The sequence below is a fragment of the Phyllobates terribilis genome, unplaced genomic scaffold (assembly GCF_046119375.1).
Source record: "Phyllobates terribilis strain yellow unplaced genomic scaffold, ASM4611937v1 Scaffold_4__5_contigs__length_816908805, whole genome shotgun sequence".
Taxonomy (NCBI): domain Eukaryota; kingdom Metazoa; phylum Chordata; class Amphibia; order Anura; family Dendrobatidae; genus Phyllobates; species Phyllobates terribilis.
Genome location: NW_027362764.1, coordinates 675,948,481 through 675,961,048, shown reverse-complemented (window position 1 = coordinate 675,961,048; position 12,568 = coordinate 675,948,481). Strand labels below are relative to the sequence as shown.

General features: G+C 41.2%; 2 pseudogenes; both read right to left on the bottom strand.

The window, feature by feature from the left end:
* Positions 1-572: 572 nt before the first annotated feature.
* On the bottom strand, positions 573-692 carry LOC141267547 (5S ribosomal RNA; annotated as a pseudogene).
* An 8,391-nt stretch (positions 693-9,083) lies between these two features.
* Positions 9,084-9,203, bottom strand: LOC141268157 (5S ribosomal RNA; annotated as a pseudogene).
* Positions 9,204-12,568: the final 3,365 nt, after the last annotated feature.

The window sequence follows — 12,568 nt, the reverse complement described above, 5'->3', positions numbered from 1 at the left end:
CTAGGAAGCGCACTCTCACACACAAGCCAGCATGCACACGTGCTCGCACGTGACAACACCCACTATCTGCCCCTACAACCTCTCTGTCACCATGCGTCAGACTCTCCTGCCTGTTTTATGATTTCAGGGCCCTAGCAGGAATCACCCCCCCTCCCCAATTCCTTCCGCACCTTCCTTGCCTTCCTTGCACTGAGGTTAGCTCTTTGTCAGCCGTCTGGCTTGGTTACACAAGCTTCTTTGCAGAGAAACATGTTACTTCTGCTGGCCCTCGCTAGGCGGCCGGCATCCAAAACCTTCCCTGGGAACCTGCTGAAAGCCTGGCCACTTCACGGCCCCGGGTGCTTTTAATGCCATCATTTCCACACGGCGAGCTGCGGCGTCAATAAGCACTCCTAGCCGTGGCAAGGGGCTCGGTGTCAGGCCTGCATGAAGGCGGCGGGGTAGCGTACTTAGCTGCCAACTGGCTCAGAGGCCTTGGGGCTTCCATCATCTAAGTTACTTAAGGTCGGTGTCCGGCAAGGCGCCGTTCAATGCTAGCCGAGCTGGGCAGTAGGTAAAAACGTCATCAAAATGGTCTACAGCACCCGGTGTTCCCAGGAGGTCTCCCATCCAAGTACTGTCCGAGCTCAGCCCTGCTTTGCTTCCGAGATCAGATGAGATCGGGCGCATCCAAGGTGGTATGGCCAGTAGAAGTTGCTCGAACCATCGCCCGGCCAGCCTTTCTCAGGATCGCTTGGTAGCGAGCAATCTGGCCGTGACGGTGCGGGCTCCGAAGGGTCCATGCAAAGTCTGTGCCGTCCCTACAGGTGTGGTTTATGTAGCTGTGATTCACCCGCCCCATCAGGTGTCTTCAAAAATGGCTCGGCGCAGGGTCTCCTGCAGGCTAAACCCTTCATCGCGGTAATGTGACAGAAAGAGCAAGCTGGACCCGTAACTTGGGGGCGGAGCGAGACGTTCAGGAGTGAATGAAGGAAGAGGGTGAGATGGTTGCCAGTGACTTTGAGCTGCTCTTCAGGGGGGAGGGTCGTGTTGACTGCAAAGGTCTTCTGCTTGGGGTTACCGGTGGTTGCCTCCAGCCACCCGGGAGACGCTGGTCCTGGTGAAAAGGAGCCTAGTATTAAAAGTTAATAAGCAACAATGCTGGAGGCCCACGGTGATCAGAAGGATGCTGGTATTTTGCAGAAATGAAATAGCGCAAGAGAGAAAGCAAATGAAAAAAAGAAAAGAGAATGAATGTGTGCACTTGTGAAAGGGAATGAAAAAAAGGCATAGAAGAGAGTGCCCCCTGCTGGTGGAAGGAAGGAAAAAGCAAAAGCCTACAGCACTTGGCATTCCCAGGCGGTCTCTGTTAAATGGTTAATTATGGAAATTCATTTGGAATGTTAATCGATAATCATTTTTCTGAGTTCTATGCCTCAGTCATTGTGTCTAGTTGACATGCGCTATTTGTGTGTGTATTTTTGGTTCACTACCATATGTAGAACAGGTGTCCATACGACTGGCTATAAAAGCCCATGGTACATAAAGGGGGGGCTCTCTTGCTCTGCCCACCCCACAAGACACAGAATCTTCATGCTGAGAAGCAGATGACATGTAGGCCTGGACACATGCTGGACAAATTCATGATTTATCAGCCAGGATCCAAGGAAAGATGGGTGAATCTCAACAATTAAGCTAATTATGGACAAATGGACAATTACTTTATAACTAATTATTGTATGTACCTGCTGCAATCTGATTCTTTTTAATGGACAATCCAAGAATAAATAGATACATTTTTTTATAAGAATATCGTGATATTAATACTTTGAGAAGTCCTCAGTAGAAAAAAATAATACAGGAAGAATATTATTTTCCAATGGTGAGCCAGCCAGTCCTGTTTTTTTGTTTTATAAATTAAGTAAGTGAATTTCTTCCGTGAACAGGGGGGGAGTCCTGACGAGCTGAACAGCTGTTGCTCACGTGTCAGTAAATTCACTAGTTTGTCACGAGAAGCAGAAAAGACCTACAGACTGAGGAAAGACAGGAAGCAGAGGTACTAACAAGGAACAGAATCACACAGGAAGAGAATCAGACGAACTGAAGACAGGACGTGCTGATAAAGAGAAGCCAAGGTATCTTAAGGTAAGCAAAATATGGATATAATTTCTTGTTTTGCTAAACAAAGTAATATTAATTTCAAAGTTAATGTAGGAGATGAGATAGAAGTTTTGTGGCTCAGTTTATACAAAGAATGTTAATTGCAAAATTTACAGTTAACTTCTAAATTGGTAAATAGAGACAAAGAGAAATTGAGAAATATTCTACATTTGGTAGATTTTTTTCATAGTCTTGTGTTAGAGATTTCTAAGCAGGAAAATAGTGTAGAAGTGTCAGACGGTGATACTGATTCTGACTGTAATGTGGAAAATGAACAAGAAGTAAGACACGTGTCTGTAACTGAAGGTGACCTTGGGTCTGACCAAGAGACGGACATACAGAAATCTGACATGGGAGGAGACATGACTGACATACGAGAAACCGACATACTAGGTGATGTGGGAGGAGACGTGAGTGACGTAGGAGGAACGGACGTACAAGAGCCACTAAAAATATCAGAGAATTCTGGAATTACCCAGGCTCAACTCCAAATTAAAATGAGGAAAAATTTGCTGAAATTATACAAAATCATGCCAAAATATGATGTCAAAATCCATGCCTGTAGAAATTCAGAGACATTTGAGAGCTTCTCTGATAAGTTTGATTTATCCAATGAGGAGAGGAATCAATTATTTAAAATATGGATTCCTGTGACATTGTCCAGACGTTTACATTTAATGCCCTGTGAAAATGACTCTCCTAATGGATGGGAAAATGATTCGGACAGATTAAGATATTTGATTTATTGTGTCACAAAGGATTTTCCCAACATAGAAGATCTGCAGAAACTAAGGATTGGTAGGAAGGAATGTACATATACATTCATGTCCATATTTGAACGGTTGTACAAAGCTCTCATCAAAAATGGAAAAGTACAACATATGATAACAACTTTTGTACAAAAATTCAAATTCCTAAATTCAGTTTCCCAAGTTATGGCATCACAAAAAAAATCATTATTTGAATGTGCGCAGATGCTGGATTTTGTTAGAAAACATGAGAATCGTGAAAAGAAAATAAATCAAGCTAAATTTATAAAACCAGGAAAGGTAAAATCTTACCAAAAGCCAGCATCAAACTCTCCTAGACTGAGTCATCCCCATAGTGAACTCTATCAAATACGCAGAAGATTTCATATATGTTATAAGCCATATCAGCCAGTGCAAAGATCCATCTCTTCACAGAATGAGTTAATTCTCAGTCAGAACTGTGATTCTCTTAAAAGGAAAATGGCTGAAACTGATGGACAGAGACAGGTGAGACGACCAACTCACAGTGACGTCATGGAATGTGGACAGAAGAACAGGCAGTTCTCTGAGGTTTTGAAGGATAGAAAACTGTCTTTCCTAAATAGGGCGTTCCTGGAGATATTTGAGAGAGACAGAAGATTTGGTTTAGGGAGTGGCTAAGGAAAAACTGTAATTATAATGTTGTATCAAAATGTAATACAATGTCTCAATATTTATTTATAATCTTAAACAGTAAAATTGTAGTTACATAGTTTATAATAGTTCATATATATATATATATATATATATATATATATAAATATACACTTGTCTAAGTAGAGATTGCGTATAATTGTATTTATATATACGTTTATAAAATATATATATATATATTAATTAATAAATTAGAACTTCATATATATAAATTTAAGTAGCAATATTTTGAATTACATTAGAACCAACCAATATATGTATAAGATATTTAAATAATTCTGTTTCTGTATGAATTTGATATTTAATTTTATTTTCTTATATTTCCTTAGAGTTTTCATTCCAAAGCAGGATTGGATCAAAGAACTCTAAAATGGATTCATTTCTTTATTCACACAGGAAGTGAAAAAATTGCATGATTTTATGTGTATAACATTTTAAAATAATAACAATATATCTAGTTGAACTATAATATATATGTAATACTTATTAATTCTTTTGTGTTGCTAATATTTTCTGTGCATGAAGTGTTCGTGCAAATTAAAGTAGCTTTACAGCATGACGTGTGACAGCTGCGGCCTTTGATCTTTGAGCTAATAGTATAGTATCCCATTCATTCTATTTTCAACTGATGTAACTTAAGACCGGGCAGCCAGTGAAAAAAGAATCTAAGACAAGAGTTTTTTCAAGTGTCTGAAATTCCAGTGACTTACTCTCATATTATATAATATGTACTTGGGGAATATTCAAAGAAATATAAAGATATTCAATTGATATGGCAATGCGCATTAATAAATTGGGATACAACAATTTTGGGTTAAATATATATATATATATATCTAAAACTTCATATGTGGAATGTTTGAGTTGAACAGATCTGTGAATGTCAGAGTGAAGGTGACAGATGAGTAAATCAGCAGCTGCTAAGTGTGATTGATGTGACAGAGGCCTCGTATGTTTGTATGTTTGAAAAAAAAAAAATGTTTCTTTATGTGAAGGTACAAAAATATATTTAATTCTGAGGAAATTATAAAACATAATTAGGTATTATCTACATATATATATTTCTATATTTCTTTAATAATTATTATTTCTTGATTTAACTAATAGTGGATAAGGGCAACCACACATCAAAATGGTTTACAAAGCAAATTTATATTTAGAATAATTTTCCACATGATAATATTCTTGAATAACTATAATATTATTTTTAATGGTTACCTAAATAGGTACACACATCTCTTTAGTCAAATCTATGCTATTCATCGATATGAAATTTATGCACAATATTTCTAGAAGAATAATTATTTTTAATTTGGTTCTGATATATACATAAATTTTATAAAATAATATTTTTGGTATTAAGGGGGAAAATGTGTTTTTGATCCTGATTACATAATCACTTTTGATCAATACTTATTTTCCACACATTTTAATAAAGAAGAAATAATTATAAGGTACTATGGTATAATTAAGAAGGGTATTACATGCAATGTTGCATAATTTAATATTTTTTGGTGGTACAAGGTTATGACAAATATGAAATCATCCAAATAATGGAGATATAAGGGTATTTTTTATGGAGAATAAAATTACTCTGCATTTGTTATTAAAATTTAAAGGCCTTATTTTTATTTTTATTCTTATTTTTACTCTTAATTTTATTTTTCATTTTTACAATTTTATTCTTACTTTATACTTCTTATTTTTCTATTTTTTCATTTTTTAATTCTCATTTGATTTTATTTGAGTTCAATATCTCAATTGAGAAAACACATTAATATTTAATAAAGTAATGTCTAATACAAGAGTATTGCTTCATTAAATATATATTGCTAAGGAAAAAAATGTTTACATTTTCTGAGCAAACACAACAATTCATTCATTCATTTATTCATTCATTCATTCATTCATACATTCATATATTTATTCATTTTGGTTCAGGAGTATACATTCTTTGATATTCTTGGTTTAATAAAGATATAAAAACTTGTTTTTTCAAAATACACTGACACCTATGGGTTGGAAAAGGTAATTACACCTATGACATAAAAATGTTCTATCATATGGAGAACTTGATTGATAATGAATTATTATCTATTATTGTTTATTATTCCAAACATAATTTATTTTAATATTTTGATAATAATTAGATGGATATTACTAATTGCTATGGTACGCTGTGATATTATAGGTTAGGAAAAACTGCCAGATTTGGTATCAGATTAGGGAATGAAGACTTCAATCAAGACATCGCAATTATGAATTCTATCTTAATAAAGACTTTTAATTTTTATAAATCAAAGAGATTCTCAAAAGTTACAAGAAGAAGCAACTGATATCCGGACGTCTCAGAAGGTAACAGGTGTGAATGCTGAGTGTTATAATAGACTGTGTCCATTACATACAATACAATTCACACCACTGATCACCAGGATGGCAGAGGACGATGATCCTATATGTACTGTGTTGTGTTCAAGTTTCATCACGTTCCAGTGGTTTCTTATCACCCTCAACGCTTCAATGAAAGCTGGTGAACAGGTAATACCTGGCATATGTGTCCTGTATATAAAGGACTGAGTACTGGTTATGGTGCTATATAAAGCAGGAAAGTGTCAAGTTAACCCTTGCTTTACTGACCAAAGACGTCACATCTGTTCCAAAAGTGACACGAGACCAGTGCGGACACACGGAAGATTCCAAAGACGATCCAACGTAAGTCCAGGTGACACTGCACAGATATTAAAGCTACATTTCATCCATGGACTTTGTTTTCTTATCAACTGACACACATGATCTTTCTAATAAAGAGTACAGTTTATGGACTGAACAATAATGAGCACAATTATGGACTGTACAATATCTACATGCTGTAATTTATTTCAAAGGAGTTTTCATCTAAAGACTGTGTTATAAAAGAACCAAGAAGATGACGACCCGATGACATCAGATGATGACGATTGAACCCGCGATTGCTTCAATTTAGATATAGGGAAGTATAATTATACATATTAAATGAATATTAGTCACGGCTTACCATAACATGAATTCACATCATTATATAACAATAATCCGATATTGATACTATTATTACTATTATTATTATTATGGAAATTTAATGATATTGCCAAGGAAGAAGGAAAGAGAAAATGATTGATGAATGTATCTTCTTTTGAGATTTTTCAGTTAAAGTCCTTTTATTCTCAAAAAAGGGGGAAATGTTAAATGGTTAATTCTGGAAATTCATTTGGAATGTTAATCGATAATCATTTTTCTGAGTTCTATGCCTCAGCCATCGTGTCTAGTTGACATGCGCTATTTGTGTGTGTATTTTTGGTTCACTACCATATGTAGAACAGGTGTCCATACGACTGGCTATAAAAGCCCATGGTACAGAAAGGGGGGGCTCTCTTGCTCTGCCCACCCCACAAGACACAGAATCTTCATGCTGAGAAGCAGATGACATGTAGGCCTGGACACATGCTGGACAAAGACTTGATTTACCAGCCAGGATCCAAGGAAATATGGGTGAATCTCAACAATTAAGCTAATTATGGACAAATGGACAATTACTTTATAACTAATTATTGTATGTACCTGCTGCAATCTGATTCTTTTTAATGGACAATCCAAGAATAAATAGATACATTTTTTTATAAGAATATCGTGATATTGATACTTTGAGAAGTCCTCAGTAGAAAAAAAATAATACACGAAGAGTATTATTTTACAGTCTCACATCCAAGTACTAACCAGGCCTGACCCTGCTTAGCTTCCGAGATCAGATGAGATCGGGCGTATCCAAGGTGGTATGGCCAGTAGACGGTGCTCGATTCATCGCCCGGCCAGCCTTTCTCAGGATCGCTTGGTGGCGAGCAATCTGGCCGTGACGGGGCGGGCTCCGAAGGGTCCATGCAAAGGCTGTGCCGTCCCTACAGGTGTGGTTTGTTTAGCAGTGATTCACCCGCCGCATCAGGTGTCTTCAAAAATGTCTCGGTGCAGGGTCTCCTGCAGGCTAAACCCTTCATCGCGGTAATGTGACAGAAAGAGCAAGCTGGACCCGTAACTTGGGGGCGGAGCGAGACATCCAGGGGTGAATGAACGAAGAGGGTGAGATGGTTGCCAGTGACTTTGAGCTGCTCTTCAGGGTTGAGGGTCGTGTTGCCTGCAAAGGTCTTCTGCTTGGGGTTACTGGTGGTTGCCTCCAGCCACGCGGGAGACGCTGGTCCTAGTGAAAAGGAGCCTAGTATTAAAAGTAAAGAAGCAACAATGCTGGAGGCCCAGGGTGATCAGAAGGATGCTGGTATTTTGTAGAGATGAAATAGCGCAAGAGAGAAAGCAAATGAAAAAAAGAAAAGAGAATGAATGTGTGCACTTGTGAAAGGGAATGGAAAAAAGGCATAGAAGAGAGTGCCCCCTGCTGGTGGAAGGAAGGAAAAAGCAAAAGCCTACAGCACCTGGTTTTCCAAGGGAGTCTCCAATCCAAGTAGTAACCAGGCCCAACCCTCCTTAGCTTCCAAGATCAGACGACATTGGGCCTGTTCAGGGTGGTGTGGGCAAAGGCAGAGACAAGCCTCTCACTTGCTGCTTTTCTACTGTGACGTCTGGCTGCCGGCTGCCCTTTCCAGTGCTCAGCAAGACCAGGTCCTTTTGTGCTTTGCCTTCTCTTCAATTTTTTTGCTGGCTTCCTTAAAATGTCTTGTAGACACAACGTCCCACTCAGAGCCGCTGAGCTCACTGATCGGCTGCAGCGCTGTCGACGGAACGTCAGCTTCACGGCCAATACCACAGGCCGGGAGCAGAGGCGAGACTCACCGGTAGACCCGGGTAGGGTGAGCAGAGCGCGGTTAGTTGCTTTCTAATAGCCTGCAGCCGGGGATTAACTTTTAATGAAAGGGAACAATCCCTTTGACTGTCTGCAGCGTGCCACACCTAGGAAGCGCACTCTCACACACAAGCCAGCATGCACACGTGCTCGCACGTGACAACACCCCCTATCTGCCCCTACAACCTCTCCGTCACCATGCGTCAGACTCTCCTGCCTGTTTTCTGATTTCAGGGCCCTAGCAGGAATCACCCCACCCTCCCCAATTCCTTCCGCACCTTCCTTGCCTTCCTTGCACTGAGGTTAGCTCTTTGGCAGCCGTCTGGCTTGGTTACACAAGCTTCTTTGCAGAGAAACATGTTACTTCTGCTGGCCCTCGCTAGGTGGCCGGCATCCAAAACCTTCCCTGGGCACCTGCTGAAAGCCTGGCCCCTTCACGGCCCCGGGTGCTTTTAACGCCATCATTTCCACACGGCGAGCTGCGAAGTCAATAAGCACTCCTAGCCGTGGCAAGGAGCTCGGTGTCAGGCCTGTGTGAAGGCGGCGGGGTAGCGTACTTAACTGCCAACTGGCTCAGAGGCCTTGGGGCTTCCATCATCTAAGTTACTTAAGGTCGATGTCCGGCAAGGCGCCGTTCCATGCTAGCCGAGCTGGGCAGTAGGGCAAAACGTCATCAAAATGGTCTACAGCACCCGGTGTTCCCAGGAGGTCTCCCATCCAAGTACTGTCCGAGCCCAGCCCTACTTTGCTTTCAAGATCAGACGAGATCGGGCGTATCCAAGGTGGTATGGCCAGTAGACGCTGCTTGATCCATCGCCCGGCCAGCCTTTCTCATAATCGCTTTGTTATGATCTGCTACAGAGACTAAGGAAAGAAAGGAGATCTATCCCTACAATAGAACTAAGCTAGATCCCTACGATGTAACGGGGAACCTGATCCTGCGATCAGACCCTCTAAAGTCCTCGGCTAGTCTGAACGCAGACCTATAGATGTGAGGGAGGGATCCCTACAAGATCTAGGGCCTGGGAAAAGTTGGACACCTCCTAGCAGAAATAGTAGCAGTCAAAGACAAACACACAACAAAAAGGCATAGGGGTCAGAAGACCTTGCAAAACTAACAGAGAACGGCAACAGAGCAACAAGCTAGCTCAACAGTAGTAAATACAAATGAAGTCCAGCAAAGCCAGGAGGGCAGAGCCGGATTAAATAGGCAAAATGGTCATGTGACCAGCAAACTAAAAAAAAACTAACAGGAGAGTTGTAACAGTACCCCCTCTTCTAAGAGGATCCTCCAGATCCCCTAGGCCCAGGCTTACCAGGAAACTTCCTGTGAAACGCTCGGACAAGTCTGGGGGCAGAAACATAATCCGCTCTCACCCATGAGTTATCCTCAGGTCCGAAACCCTTCCAAGCGACGAGATACTGCAAACTCCCTCTATACCGTCTAGAATTTAGGATGCGGGAAATTTCATATTCCCCGTCCTCCACCACCGGAGGAACAGTGGCAGAGGCGTCACCATCTGACACATCAGCTTTTTTCAACAGAGAAACATGAAACACCGGATTAATCCTCCAGGACGTAGGAACCTCCAGCCTAACAGCAGATTGGTTAACTATCTGAAGTACCTTAAAGGGCCCTACGAACTTGGGACCCAATTTTTTAGAAGGAATCCTCAATCGCAGATTCTTAGAGGACAACTAAACCATGTCACCAACTGCAAACAAAACCTTTTGCCGTTTCCTATCAAAGTACCTCTTAGATTTTTTGTTAGCCTCCTGAAGATTACCACGCACATCCGTCCAAACTCTCTCCAAATCACTGGAAAAACTCTCCTCCTCAGGCACAGCCGAAACCAATTTGGAAAATGACCCAAAAGACGGATGTCTCCCAGAACAACAAAAAAAATGCGAACACCCAGCAGAAGAGGATGTATGGTTGTTAAGAGCAAATTCATCAAGTGGCAGAAACTCAGACCACCCCTATTGATTGTCTGCCACAAAACAACGCAAGAACTGCTCAACATCCTGGTTCTTCCTTTCTGTCTGGCCATTAGACTCAGGATGATATCCGGATGAAAACGACAAATGAACTCCCAACCTGTCACAAAAGGCACGCCAAAAATGAGCCACGAACTGAGGTCCCCTATCAGAAATAATGTCAGTAGGAACACCATGTAGTCTGACAATCTCCTTGACAAAGGCCTTAGCGAGTGTCTTAGCGCAAGGCAGTTTGATGAAGGGAACCAAGTGACACATCTTGCTAAAACGGTCCACGACCAACCAGATGACCGTGAAACCTTCAGAGGGAGGAAGGTCAGTAATAAAGTCCATAGCCAGATGTGTCCAAGGTGCACTAGGAACCTCCAGAGGGCAAAGCATCCCCGCAGCAGGAGCATGCGAAGACTTGGATCTTGCACACACAGTACATTGGCGCACCCACTTAATGACTTCCTTCTGCCATCCAGGCCACCAAAAACTGCGACCCACAAGTCGCTTGGTCTCAGAAATTCCTGGATGACCTGCCAACCGAGACTCATGACACTCAACAAACAAATCTCTCCTAAAGGTCCTAGGCACAAACAACCTCCCATGGGGAGTGTTAGATGGGGCATTCTCCTGTGCTTTAAGAATCTCATCCTCCAAAACGGAGTCCAAAGCAGCAATCACAACACCTTCTTGTAAAATGGTCTCCTCTTCCTCCTCAACACCGACTATGGGAGAAAAGCTGCGAGACAAAGCATCCGCTTTAACATTCTCGGTACCCGGGATGTAAGTAACGGAAAAATTAAACCGCGAGAAAAAAAGTGCCCACCTAGCCTGACGGGCATTCAAGCGCTTGGCAGCATCAAGATAGATCAGATTTTTATCATCAGTGAAAACCTGAATGGGAAATTCAGCACCTTCCAAGAGATGACGCCAGTGTTCAAATGCGAGTTTAATCGCCAGCAATTCCCGATTATCAATATCGTAATTAAGTTCAGTCTCGGAAAATTTTTTTGAAAAAGAGGCACAGGGATGTACTCCATCCTTGTTTTCCTGAGACAACACCGCACCAACCCCCACCGAAGAAGCATCAACCTCAACCAAAAACGGCTTAGTCACATCAGGCTGCATAAGGATGGGAGCAGAGGTGAACCTCTCCTTTAGAAACACAAAAGCTTCAATGGCCTCAGAAGTCCACTGAACCGCATTAGCACCTTTCCTGGTGAGATCGGTCAGCGGTTTGACAATAATAGAAAATTTTTTTATGAATTTTCTGTAATAATTGGCGAAACCCAAAAACCTCTGTATCGATTTCAAACCAATAGGCCTAGGCCATTCCTGCACAGCTTGAACTTTAACCGGGTCCATCTCAAAACCTTCACTGGAGATAATGTAGCCCAAAAAACTAATTCTCTGTACAGCGAACTCACATTTCTCCAGCTTAGCAAAAAGCGAATTGTCCATTAATAACTGTAATACCTCACGTACGCTCCGCCAATGAGACTCCAGATCCGGCGAATAAATCAAAATGTCATCCAAATACACAACCACATTTTTGCCGATTAAAGGTCTAAGGATATCATTAATAAGATTCTGAAAAAATGCTGGAGCATTGGTGAGACCAAAAGGCATAACCAGATTCTCAAAATGACCGACAGGAGTGTTAAAAGCAGTCTTCCATTCATCACCCTCCTTCATGCGCAACAAATTGTATGCCCCCCGGAGATCAATTTTAGAGAACCACTTGGCCCCCACTAACTGGTTAAATAAATCAGGAATCAATGGCAGTGGGTAAGGATTGCGTACAGTAATTTTATTAATCTCACGAAAGTCCAGACAAGGACGTAAACCGCCATCTTTTTTTTTTACAAAAAAAAATCCAACAGCCACAGGAGACTTGGAAGGCCTAATGTGACCGGCGGCCAAGCTTGTCTGTATGTATTCTTCCAAAGCCTTTCTTTCAGGAATAGTAAGATTAAATAAACGACTCTTAGGAAGAGTCGCGCCAGGGACAAATTCAATGGTACAATCATAGTCTTTATGGGGAGGCAAAACCTGCGACTCCTCCTCAGAAAAAACTCTCCAAAAATCCTGAAGAGGTACAGGCAATTCCCCTCTATCCACAGCAGCAATGTGCCCGTTACAACACTTGTCATAACACTTAGGGCTCCAGGACTTAATT